Source organism: Glycine soja, chromosome 19 (assembly GCF_004193775.1).
Source record: "Glycine soja cultivar W05 chromosome 19, ASM419377v2, whole genome shotgun sequence".
Classification (NCBI taxonomy): domain Eukaryota; kingdom Viridiplantae; phylum Streptophyta; class Magnoliopsida; order Fabales; family Fabaceae; genus Glycine; species Glycine soja.
Genome location: NC_041020.1, coordinates 10,314,786 through 10,328,190, shown reverse-complemented (window position 1 = coordinate 10,328,190; position 13,405 = coordinate 10,314,786). Strand labels below are relative to the sequence as shown.

Genomic DNA, 13,405 nt, shown 5'->3' with positions numbered 1-13,405 from the left:
GATGATGCGCTAAGTGCCACTTCCTTGCAAAGACAATCCAAGTAAGTTAGCATTTCTACTTTTACTTTCATCCTCCAAACCTTAGGATAGTTGATTTATAGTTTTAGTAACTAGTATTGTTGTAGGTTAGGTTACTTAGTTTTAGGGTTAGGTATTTTAGGACTTTAGGTAGTTTAGAAGCCCATTAGGGGCAATGTGATTAAAAAGGGGTGAAAACCCCTGTGTATCTTTCTGAGATTCGCGATGAACGCGCTAAGCATGCCTGCTACACTTAGCTTGTTCATCACAACTGTTAAATTTTTTTAGGATTTCTGATGATCGCGCTAAGCGGACCATGTCGCGCTAAGCGCGCTCATCGTGGTTGTTGAACCATAACGATGCAGATGCTAAGCGCGCCTATGCGCTAAGCGTCAATGGTATACTGAGATACTCAGAGTAGTTCAGGCGCTAAGCCCAGCTTGCTGAGCTAAGCGCCACTTAGGTTCTGTTTCTTTACCTTTGTAATAAGGCTAAGCACGCTTGTGCGTTAAGCCTCAGTGTCTTTTTGTTGAGGCTTAGCTAAGCGCCAGTATGCTACGCTAAGCTCCATTCCTCTTCTATTTCAAAAATTGTAGACTTTGGCTAAGCGCAGTTGTGTGCTAAGCTTATTCTGCAGAAAAAAAATGTTTTCTGCGTCTTCGAGCTAAGCGCCAGCTCGTTGCGCTTAGCGCTTGTGTTAATTTTATAAGGCGCGCTAAGCTCAGCATGCTGCGCTAAGTGCCCAGCTCTAATTTTAGTTTAATTTTTCTATTTTCTTGAGAATAAACCTGTACTAATCTCTTGTGTTTTGTCTTATATTTTGCATATGGCTTCTAAGAAAAGAAAGGCACCCTCTACACCTACCCAAGCCTGATTCGATAGATCCAGATTCACTTCCCAAGAGGCTTGGGAAAGATACACTGACATTGTGGTGCCTCGTAAGCTTTTACCAGAGAGGAATGTGGTGGTCTACTATACAAAGTTTGATGAGTTCAAGGAGGAACTCGAGAGACGCCACTGGGATGAGGAGTTGATTGATTTTGCTAATGGCAACATCGATGTTGCCATTGTGAAGGAATTCTATGCAAACTTCTATGACCCCGAGGACAAATCACCTAAGCAGGTGAGGGTAAGAGGTCATCTGATTAAGTTTGATGAGGATACTCTCAACACATTCTTGAAGACCCCTGTTGTTGTGGAAGAGGGGGAAACACTTTGTGCATATTCTAGATTTGCACTCTTGAGGCCAGACCCTTAGGAGTTAGCTGCTAAGCTCTGTATCCCAGGGAGGGGATTCAAGCTTAATGTTGATGGTTATCCGTTGAAGATATTGAGGAAGAACATGACTACCCTAGCTCAGACATGGAGTGTTCTTTCCTTCTCTAACCTGATTCTTACCTCCCATACTTCTGATGTCACCCTAGACAGAGCCAAACTCATTTATGGCATCATCATGAAGATGGATATGAATTTGGGGTACCTCATCTCCCACCAAATCTCCCTCATAGCACAACATGACACATCCAGACTTGGATTCCCTGCCTTGATAACAACTTTATGTAAGGCTAGGGGAGTTCAGTCAGATTCGAGGTCCCTGGAGAGCCTGAGTCTGGCCATTAATTTGGCATATATTAAGAAGAACTATTGGAATCTAGATGATCCAACAGTAACTTTCAGAGGACCTAGGAAGGCCAGGGGTAAGAGATCTGAGGCCCCTTCTACTTCAGCACCATCAAAGGCACCAACACCTTCTTCTTCTACAGTACATCCCTCTCTATCCACTCAGACTGGAGTTATTCCTCCTACATTCACACAGATTCCACTTCTAGCTCCTCTCTTTGCAGGTCCAACAGATTTCATTTTTACTCCACAGATGCTACACTCCATGCTCCAGAGCATCCATAGGGGGCAGTCCATCATCATGCAGAGCCTTCAGGGCTTGGGCTTGCCCACCATTATAAACATGGAGGAGTTTGATGCTCAGGTGGCCTGGCTAGGAGACCAACCCTTTTCCTTTGGAGGGGGTGGGGCCTCTGCAGCCTAGGAGCCTGTGACTGAGTAGCCACCAACACCAGCACCATCACCAGCAGCAGCAGTAGAGGAGGAGACCACTCCAGATCAGACCCCACAGCCATCTCCATCCTCTTCACCTGCTTCTGAGGAGACTCAGCCATTAGCACTGGATCTTAATGAAGACCAGCCACAGGAGGAGCAGGACGTTTAAAATTTTTTGCATTCTCAACACTTTAGTTATTCTTAGTTATTTTATGATTATGTCATTTAAATTTCAGCTTTTATGTTTCCATTCTTTAAATTTCAGCATTTCAAATTCAGTAGTGTAGTTATTTGTTTGCTTGTACAAAAAGCTTGATTGAACAGTGAATTGGTTGAACTTTGTATGCAGTGGCTTGTTTGGTATGAAATGAGTGTTTGAAAATGAGTTGATTGAGAAAATGTATGAATTGAATGGATTGTGATGATTGGATGATTGTTTTGATCAAGTTTGCAGTCATTAGAAGAGAATGAGCATGTGATTAGAAGTATGTCTGAAAATGTTAGTTGGTTGTCAGATTGATTGTGAAGGAATGCATTAACCGTATCCCGATGAGAGTGTGATCCTTAAATTTTGAGAGAAACGACTATCATTTAGTACTGATTTTTGCGTGAATCTCTGAAGTATGGACTGGATGCATGAATTTGAGGATGATGAAGGCCATGTTTGATTATGAATAGCTACTTAGCCAAAAAGCTGACCATATGTTTGAATGAATTATCCCTTGAAACCAGTTTGAGTCGAATGAATTGATTGATTGAATGAACCTGGAGCCTATTCAGTTGTATCTTCTACTATCTTATTTTAGGTTGTAGGAGAGCAACATCCACAGAAGCTGGGTTCAAAGCAAATTTGTCCCAAATTTGGGGGAGGCATTGGGTAAGGATGGAAACGATCAAAGAAAATAGTATACACACACTGTTAAAAAAAAAACTATAAGTACAAATGGAATTAATAAGTGTGTATGCTGCAAAATAATGAATGAAAGCTAAGTGCCTAAATAAAGGGCAAGTATAGGGTAGGAATGAATGAAAAAGTGAAGGTTATTCTATGGATGAATGCTCACCTAGAACCTAAGCTTTTGAATCCTAGAAAAACCATGAATTGTTTGCAGCCTAACCCCATTACAAGCCTAGAAAGTCCTTCGGATTCAATTTTGTGTGTTCATTGTTGTATAATATGAGATGAAATGCAAAGGTTGGAACTTGTGTTGGTTGTTTATGATGAAATAAGCCTAAACACTTGAGCTTGAGTGAAACAATGACTGTGAGGTTTGGTTGATGATCCTTCCTTCATTTCTGTCATGCTTACTAGCTTATTTCAGCTGTGACTCTAATGCGTATGCTCCTACCTTTGAAAAGCTGCATGCTTGTGAGAAGTAATTGATTTAAGCATTCCATGATATTCAGTTCATATGGTTGAATTCCTTTTTGAATCAGACACCATTTTCTTTTTATTGACCACTGTCTTAGTCACTTGAGGACAAGTGAGTTTTTCTTTCTTTGCTTGAGGACAAGCAAAACTGTAAATTTGGGAGAGTTTGTTAGTCGCCTTATACGACTAACTTTTGCATAAAATTATTTTCCAAAACTTGTATAGTTCCTCAATTTATGGTTTTTTTGGAGTAATCTTGTAAATAAATATTGTTTAATGGTTAAAGCTGTCTTTAGAATATGTATATTGGATTTAATGATGAAATCTGTGCATTTTTAGGTAAAAAAAGAGGCTAAGTCATGAAGTGCAAAAAGTGACAGTTGAGCTTAGCTCAGCAATTGGGCTAAGTGCGCATCCAACGCTAAGTACAGCTTCAGCGCACTTAGCGCGAAGGAGAATCTAGCAGAGCATCAGCATCAAGGCCGCGCGCTAAGTGCGAGATTAGTGCGCTAAGCACAACAGGTGTCTTCAGCCAGGCTCAACGCACGATTGGCGCTAAGCTCGAAGGTGGCGCTAAGCGCAACATTGCGAATTTAGAGCCTATTTAAAGCCTGTCTTGTGTAGAATTAGGGTACACAATTTCTGACACACACTTTTATAGACTTTCAGACAGATTGTAGGCAGAAGAACGGGCACAGATTCCAGAGCACACCACACTGCCTATTTGGGGAAAAGAACCCTAGAAGCATCAAGAGGAGCAGCTTGTGCATTGAAACCTAGGTTTTGAAAGATTATTATTGTTTGGGTTTCTTTGTAATGGCTGGCTAAGCACCCTAGTTGGTGATTTCTAATGAACAACTGATGTAAATACCTAATATCTAATTGATTATGTTTTCTGTGTTCAATGCTTCCTTCAATGCTTAATGTTTGTATGCTTTTGGTCTGATCATCCATTTGTGTGCATAGTTAGATGACTTTAGCATTGGGAAATGTACTGTTGCCTTAGAACTTGATTGAAGCGGGATCGAAACTTAATCTTACAAGAGGGATATACGAATTAAGTTTTGGTTTTAATTATGTTGTTACAATAATGCTGTTTAGTCTAGGCCTAGTCTTACAAGAGGGATCTGCGGATGAAGCTTAGGCTTAATTAGGTTAAACTTTCGTAAGCTGCTTGAGCTGAGTCTAGTCTTACAAGAGGGATGTGCGGACGAAACTCAGTTTAAGTTAATCTAAACCTAAGAGGGCTATCTCAATTGGGCCTAGTCCAACAAGAGGGATCTGAGGACGAAGCTTGGATTGATTCGGTCTGACGAGGGATCGAGGTTTAGTAATTTCGGCTACAACATAGAACACAAGAGCATGATTGATTACAGAAATATATTTATATGCATCAGCTTGTTTATGAGAAAGACCCAACATTTCTACCTACTGCTGTCACTTTTACTTACTTTGCATTTTATAGATTTAGCATAAAAGTTTAGTTTAAATTCTATTTGAAATTATCAATCGTACATGTTCTCTCAACAATGTTTCATTTCTGAACTTAATTCAGGCTAACGTTAGTTCCTTGTGTTCGATACTCGGATTCATCTGTTTTAATTTTTGAATACTTGACGATCCAGTGTACTTTCTGGCAAACTGGATTCCCCTTGAATATATTTAAACGAAGAAAAAGTGGAACAAAAATCAACTACAGGGGAAATCCAACAGCTGCGCTGTGCCACGAACAATGACGATGTTGACGGACACCAATGATGACGATGGTGGACACCACCGTGGGATGGCGGACACGATGATGGCAATCTTCAGTTGTTGCGAGGTAACGAGCGCAGGGAAGACAAAGTCACAAGGAAAAAAAGTTTTCGACGAACGCGGGGAGAAAAGTAGGGTTTGGGGTTTTTAATTTAACTAAAAATACAACATTGGTTTTTCTAAAAAACTGATGTTAACATTAGTTAATTAACATCGGTTTTATCGAAAACTGATGTTAACAACATCCAGTTAACATCGGTTTTTATAAAACCGATGTTAATAAAGTCTTCTTATTTATGATAATGACACTATTTTTTTGGTAACATCAGTTTTGTTGAAAACCAATGTTAACCTTGCGATGTTAAATCAATATATTTTAGTAGTGAACAAAACATCAGACATACACATAGGCTAGACATCTAAAAACGAAAATAGATCATCCTAAATAAAATCATAATCACTCAAGATGTCCATAATTCCTCCATCCTATTCATCTCTTTGTCCTTCATCAATCATATTAGCCAGATGAGTTTCATCTAGAGGTGGTACACCAAAAACATCATCCTCATACAAATCTTCATTCTCTTGCACTTCTTAAAATATCAACAATCACAATAGAAAGGGGGGAAGGGTTGAATAGTGTGTTAATCAAAGATAAAAACATTCTCGTAAATAAAAAACTTTATCACAAGTTCAGAAATATATATGCATTGGAATCGTCCACTAGAAAATCAAGTTTGATGAGAACAGAGGTTGATCATCAAGTAAATATAAAACAATATTTTAAATAGCTTTCCAAATAAACACTTGGTGAGAAAATAATGACAAAGTAAGGTAAGAGAATATTTAATAAGATCGCTTAAGAACGAAGTGGAAACACTTGATTTATATTGGTTCACTTACACAGAACTACATTTAGTTCTCCATTATACAACTGTAAAGGATTCCACTGTTGGATCAAGTGACCTCGAAATAATTAAGAAGGGGGGGGTTGAATTAATTATGAACGTGTCTTGACTAATTAAAAATTTATCCTTCTTAATGTTACTAGATTCAATTAGGCTTTACTACTAAGTTATGAGAAAGTAAAGAACAGAAACAATAACTTAAACAAAAGTAAAGCGGAAATAAAAAGTACATAGTGGAAAGATAAAGAGTGTAGGGAAGAAGAAGACAAACACAAGATTTATACTGGTTCGGCTACAACCCGTGCCTATGTCTAGTCTCTAAGCAACCCCCGGTTCTTGAGATTTCCAATAACCTTGTAAAATCCTTTACAAGAAAAGATCCACAAGGGATGTACCCTCCCTTGTTCTCTTTGAACAACCAAGTGGATGTACCCTCTACTTGAACTGATCCACAAGAGATGTACCCTCTCTTGTTCTCAGTATTACAACCCTAGTAGATGTACCCTCTACTTGTACCATAAAGGATGTACCCTCCAATGTGTTAAGACAAAGAATTCTCAAGCGATTAGTCCCTTGAATCTTTGTAAGGGGAAACAAAAGATATCTCAGGCGGTTAGTCTTTTGAAATCTTTTGTTTAAAGGGAAGAGGAAGAATCAAAAGAATTCACAGGCGGTTAGTCCTTTGAATCTTTTGAAAAGAGGAAGAAGGAAGAAACAAAAGAATTCTTAGGCGGTTAGTCCTTTGAATCTTTTGGCAAGAGGAAGAAGGAATGAAAAAGAAGAATAGCACAAGTTTTTGGCCAATGAACTTTTCTTGAATAAAGAAAGTTTTGAACAAAAACTCTTAGAAGAATGCTTTGAATGAATGAAAGAAATTTGAAAGTTGTTTTTTAAAATTCATGTCATGGTCACATATTTATAGCCACTTGATGGCTCTTGAAAACACAAGTTAAAAGTTGTGACTCTTGGCAATTTCTTCAAAACTAGTCACTTTTTAAAAGTTGTGACTCTTTTGAAAACTAGTCACTTTAAAAGTTGTGACTCTTTTGAAAACTAGTTACTTTAAAAGTTGTGACTTTTGAAAAAATCTTTAGAAACAAGTCACTTTAAGAATTGTGACTTTTGGTAATTTATTTTTCAAAATAAGTCATTGGTAATCGATTATCATTGTAGTGTAATCGATTACACATCAACAGATGTGACTCTTCATGTTTAAATTTGAAAAACAAAACGTTTAGAAACACTGGTAATCGATTACAAGTATTGTGTAATTGATTACACAAGTTTGAAATGATTTGAAAATGTTTTATCACAAGTTGTGACTCTTGAAATTTGAAATCTAACATTTTAAAACATTGGTAATCGATTACATGATTATGGTAATCGATTACAACTTTGTAAATCAGTTTGAAAAGAATGTTGGCTACTGGTAATCGATTACTGCCTTCAGGTAATCGATTATCAGAGAGTAAAACTCTTTGTAAAAGATTTTTCTTTGAAAAATTCTCTTGAACAAAATTGTGCTATTCAATATTTTGAAAAACTCTTTTAATACTTATCTTAATTGAGTCTTCTCTTGATTCTTTACTTCAATCTTGAATCTTGAATCTTGATTGAACGACTCTATGATTCTTGAAACTTGCTTTGATTGAACGACTCTTTGATTCTTGAAACTTGCTTGACTCTTGATTCTTGACTTGAGTTTTTGGCATCATCAAAATAATCTTGGAAAGCATTACTTCCACATCCACTAATCAAAACTTTGATTACAAAACAAATATTTTTTTCTTGCTACTTCTGGCTATACAAGTATTCTTCTAGCCACTTCTAGCACACCCTTAAACTCATTCTTATCTAAGAATATCCAAGTATTATTTAACACTAAGTCACTCTTGACTTTCACAAACAAAAGTTTGAATGAATACAATAATTCAACAACACTCAAAGAGTGAATAAACAGTATAAGCTTGAATACAAATAACTTTGCTTAGCAAAGGATAGATAGTATAAACTCAAGTGTATCGTTGATCGAGGCCGTACCCGAATCAAATAAACATTAAAAATGCAGTATCTAGGAAGTGATCCTAGGTCGTCTCTCAACGAGCAATGATCAACCAAACGTTCATAACAGATAGTAATAAAACAGTAACGAATTGGGGGGGGGGGGGGTTGTTTGCTTTTGTAAATTAAACAGCGAGTAAAATTGAATTAGAAAATATCAGAATTAAAACACGTTGTTTCCCCTTGATTCACAAGCAAGTCTCTTATCCTAGGTTACGAGAGTTTATCCTTTATCAGTTCAACCACTTAATCCAACCCTAAATTAAATTACTAAGTGAAATTTAACATAAGGCATTCATTATGTGATTAAGCAACACATACACCAGTTAATCATGAACGTAAATTAAGCGCAGAGACAATTAATCAAGCACTAAGCATGCATGAATCAATAGCAACAAATACAGAGTAATTGGTGAAGAGGAAAAACTGATCAGAATTTAATAGTAATAATAGAACCTCAAAGAGAACTGTGCTTGATCCTCAAGAGAAAACAACACTGGAGACTTAGCCTTCCATTAATCAATAGAGAACGAAATTTTATTGCTAAAACGAAAAGTAAAAACTGGAATTGCAAAATGAAAAAGTGTCTAAAAGAAGAAGAGAAGCCTAAAACTAAAAACGAAAGAGGAGAGCTAAAAGTAGAGCCTTGGTGTTGTTATATATTTTCAGCCCCAAAGCTTACAAATCTATTTTAAGTCCAAGCCCATAAATAAAATAAAATCTAGACAAGATAAGATTTGATAAAATTAAAATCTAGATGAAATAAGATAAGATAAGATAAGATCTAGATGAAATAATATCTAGATTAGATTTGATCTAGATAAGATAAGATTTGATAAAATTGTCTTCTCTCTTCAAGTCCAAGCCCAATTCTGGATTCAAGCCCAATTGCTTATAATTCTCCTGAAATTAAATTAAAAACACAAAATTAGTCCAATAGGCCCAAATGACAAAACCGCATAATTAATTTGATAATCAAGACTAATCAGTAATTAAAATGGTGCAAAAAGGGTTAAGAAATAGGAGAAAATAATGGCACATCAATCGTCTAATGATTTTGCAGAGTTTTGCTTCAGAGATTTTGCTTGTTGCTATTGTGTTTTTTCTATGATCTGCTTTTGGGTAGAGGTTGCCTTTTATAGACTTCAATGAAGGATCCATTATGGGATTTGCGCTGAGCCTTAATTGACCGTTGTCTCACATTTAGAGGCAAGGCAACATGCCATACTCTGATTGGAGAGGAAATGAATAACAGTAAAAACAACAGCGTGTGCTCCTCTTCTGCGTTGAAAATGACCTCTAGAAGAATATTATGTAAATACCTTTTTATCCTCTTCTATGTTGTCCTTTCCTTAAATTCAAATGTTAACAATTCAAATAAAGAGACATAAAACTGAATTTTGTAAAGAGAGATCGTGCACTTCCCTTGCGGCTAACATTTGTCTTTTCGTACTTGGCTAAATGTCACTTTTAAGTGTATAAAAATGAGTATGTAAGTGATATATATAAAGTGGATGTGAGTAAAAAAACAACTGAGTGTATAGACACCGAATTTCACAATAAGTGGATGCAATTAATTTTACAGCGTGTTGGACGCGAGATATATATTAACAAAATGTTTTCCACTTTAAGTACGAACATAACTTACTAGAGTTATAGATGTTGATATTATAATGATTAAGCTCTTTTACGAAGATGGTCCTATGCACTTAACAACAACTCATTAGTTTATCAACAATTTATACTTTTGTAAACATCAAAACTAAGGTGTGGTAGGCTGTCAAGTTTAGTGGATCTTCCAGACCTAACACTTCTTCATCGCTTTCCAAAATCTATTCACCATTAGATGGAATATCTTCAAGCATTTGGTTAACCAATTTTGAATTAGTCCTGACAAAAACAACATCATTCATTGTATTTTTTTTTTTCAAATGATTAATTTTCTTTGTGTGGACCTAAATAAATTCAAATACAAATATGATAAACAACTCAAGTACTCAACTCAGCTATAACTACTACTATGTGTTTTACAATTCAAATTCTACCTACCATCTCAAATGCACTCCAATTATGATAACATCTGAAAGAGTTGCATGTCAAACTCAAGACACAAATGGAAAACTTTTGGAGCTCTGGATGGTCATCTCCATAAGTCTCCCACCATTCTGCTGGAGGTTTCCTACCAACTTCCCTAATGGACATTGGATCACCAAAGAACTTCCTTTGATTCTTGAAATCTTCCATTTGAATATTAATCAAAGTTAGTGCATCAGGATCTTGCACCATCCTTTGTATACATGTAATTAGACATTTTTTAACTTCGAAATCAACTTTAAAATTAGGTCTATAATGCAATTCAGGGTTAAGATAATAGGCAGTAACATGCAATGGCCTCTAGAGTTGGTTGTCCTATCTTGAACCAATGATATTCCATATCATCTCAACTTAAAAAAAAAGTTGAATTAGATCTTGCTTTTGAAATCAAGACCACAAAATAGTAGACAATTATAAACATAGCCACAAATGAAAAATAATACCTTCTTTTCTCATAATTCAATTCATGTTGGATATTCTCCTTAGCTTCGTCCATTGTCTCTTAAAGATACCCCATGGCTGGTTTCTCATCCGAGTCAACCATTTTGAAGCACTATGATTAAAGGAGATGCACCCCTTAGACTGATTACAATATTTTTCCAAAACTCTTTGTCCAAAATCACATCCTCAATCAATCTCTCATATTTTGTCTTTACAAACTTGTTGTTCTTCCATTGATCACTTATGAACATTTTAATCAAAGCAATCTTATTCTCATGAAGGCACCATAAAGCAATAAAAGATGTGCCAAAATGAGTCAAGCCCGACCTTACCAATTCTCTTCCATTTGTAAAGTGTTGTAGTATAGAAATGAGAATAGCCCTTGAATAAATATATGTTGCAATCCTACTAGCCTTGGGAATTGTCTCTTGAAGAATGGGGATTTTATTTTCAAATTCTTCCATCATCAAATCAATACAGTGTGCTGCACAAGTAGTCCAATAAAACCTTGTCCTTTTTTCCCCATCAACATTCTACTTGCAGCTTTGTAATTTGCAGCATTCCTCGTCACAACTTGGACAATGTTCTCTTTGCCTACATCTTCAACAATATCATCCATCATCTCAAATATCTTATTTGTTGTCTTTGATATAATAGATGCATCAATGGACTTCAAAAACATTGTGCCTTTCAGACTGTTAACCAAAAAAGTCAGTATTGTCCTCCACCTCTTGTTGGTCTAGCCATCAAACACTGTAGTGCACCTTGTTTTCTTCCATGTGGATCTATGTGCTTCCAAATATGTATTTCTAGACTTAACCTCTTCTTTCAAGTACTTCACCCTAATGTCATGGTAAGAACACTTCTTAAGTCCCGAGCCGTGTTTTGCTATTGATTCAATCATTTTGGCAAATACTTTACTCTTTGCCACATTGAATGGAATGGCATGAAGGTAGTAGAACCTTGCAATATTTATATGTGCTGCCTCTCAATCATTCTTCCTAAATATAAAATCAACTTTGGATTGTGTGAGTGTTGCCTTCTTAAAAATGTTGAGAGCATCCACCTTCAGTGTTTTTCCTTTTTTCACCAACTTCCACGTCTTCCTCATCCCTCTCATCTATTCCAAAGGTTGATTTCTTCATCAAACTTTCCTGCAAAGTAAGAGCAATGTTCCACATCTCCTTTATTTCATTAGTGACTTTTATGCAAGCTAGAACATCTTTAGGTTGGATTTGAGTTTCAATACTGCAGCCCTGCACTTGTATTTTCAACTTTAGCATTTTTGGGCCTAATTTGTATTTAGTGGCCCAATTAAAATTTTAAGTAGATTTTTGGATTTTATGAGTGAGATTTATCAAAAGATATTTGAAGATATCTTGGTATATTTGGTATTGATAATTGAGATTTAGAGTTAATATCACTAGCATATGTTTTCTTATCTTTAGAATTGCTTCCATATTAGGCTAGGGATTCCATCTTATTAAGATTTATTTTCTCTATTAGAATTAATATTTTATTTTATTTTATCTTATCTTCAGGTAAGATAAGATTAGAATTTGTTTGGGATTTATATTTTTTACTTTCCTATAAATAGGAACCTATGTAATGGATAATAATGAACAATGCTGCGAGTTTTAATTAAAAGTTTTTGTCATCTTTTGTCTCTTTCTTCCTCCTCTTTTATGCAATTTTCTATTTTGAAGCTTTCAATGAAAATGTCCATGGTGAGCTAAATTTGTTTTTCAATCCAAGAGTTCCCAAGACTACAGTAAATTTGAGTTCCTCTGTGCTTAAACTTTGAATTTGTAATATGTGCATTCCCTATTTCTGTCTTTAATGTATAACCATGATTAGGTTTAGAGAATTGAATTCTAGAAAGGAATATGGTTGGTTAATCCTATAATAATCGATTGGTTGCTTTCCAATATGTTTTGTGCTTGAATTCGGTTAAATCCAAGAATGTGATTATTTTCTCAATTTTTCCATAATATAGGTGAGATGATTATCTCATGAACTTGTATTTGAGTTGATTGATTGATTGCTTGCCAAGTCATGTGCTTGAATTAAGGTAAATTTGGGAAAGCTATTGTTTTCTCAAATTTTATAAATACATGTGATATGATTATCTTAAGATCTCTTTTTGGATTGCATGATCATCAATTAATCTTATAATTTTGGAACCGTGATGATTTTACTAGAGCTTCAATCCTTGGGTTGATTTTATTTGAATTTGTTTTAGATTTTTATTGAATTTTTTGTTTTGTTTTTATTAATTTTTCAATCAACAAAATACCCCCATCTATTTGAATTAATTACCAATATTTAGGATTGTGCAATGTTCTGTAAAATTATTGGGGATCCTAGTAGCTTTTGATAGTAACCTCGGTAGTGTTGTCACATACATGATTATGTGATTGGATGAATTGTGTCTCTTCAAGAATGACCAAGGATTGTGCCATGTTCTCCAAAATTATTTGGGATCCTAGTAGCTTTCGATAGTAACCTCAGTAATGTTGTCACACATATGATTATGTGATTGGATGATTATATAAAACTATTTTATACTGAGTCAATGGATGACCTATTTTATATTATTTAAAAGTCATACATAATGATGATTTATAATTAGTTAATAACATAACAAACTTCATTGACCAAAAAAGAAAAACCTTCACATTAATAGATAAGTATATAAAAC

The 13,405-nt window shown here is 35.4% G+C and overlaps 1 pseudogene; it reads right to left on the bottom strand.

Moving 5' to 3' along the window:
* Nucleotides 1-10,001: 10,001 nt before the first annotated feature.
* On the bottom strand, nucleotides 10,002-11,608 carry LOC114398589 (annotated as a pseudogene).
* Between the last annotated feature and the right edge of the window lie 1,797 nt (nucleotides 11,609-13,405).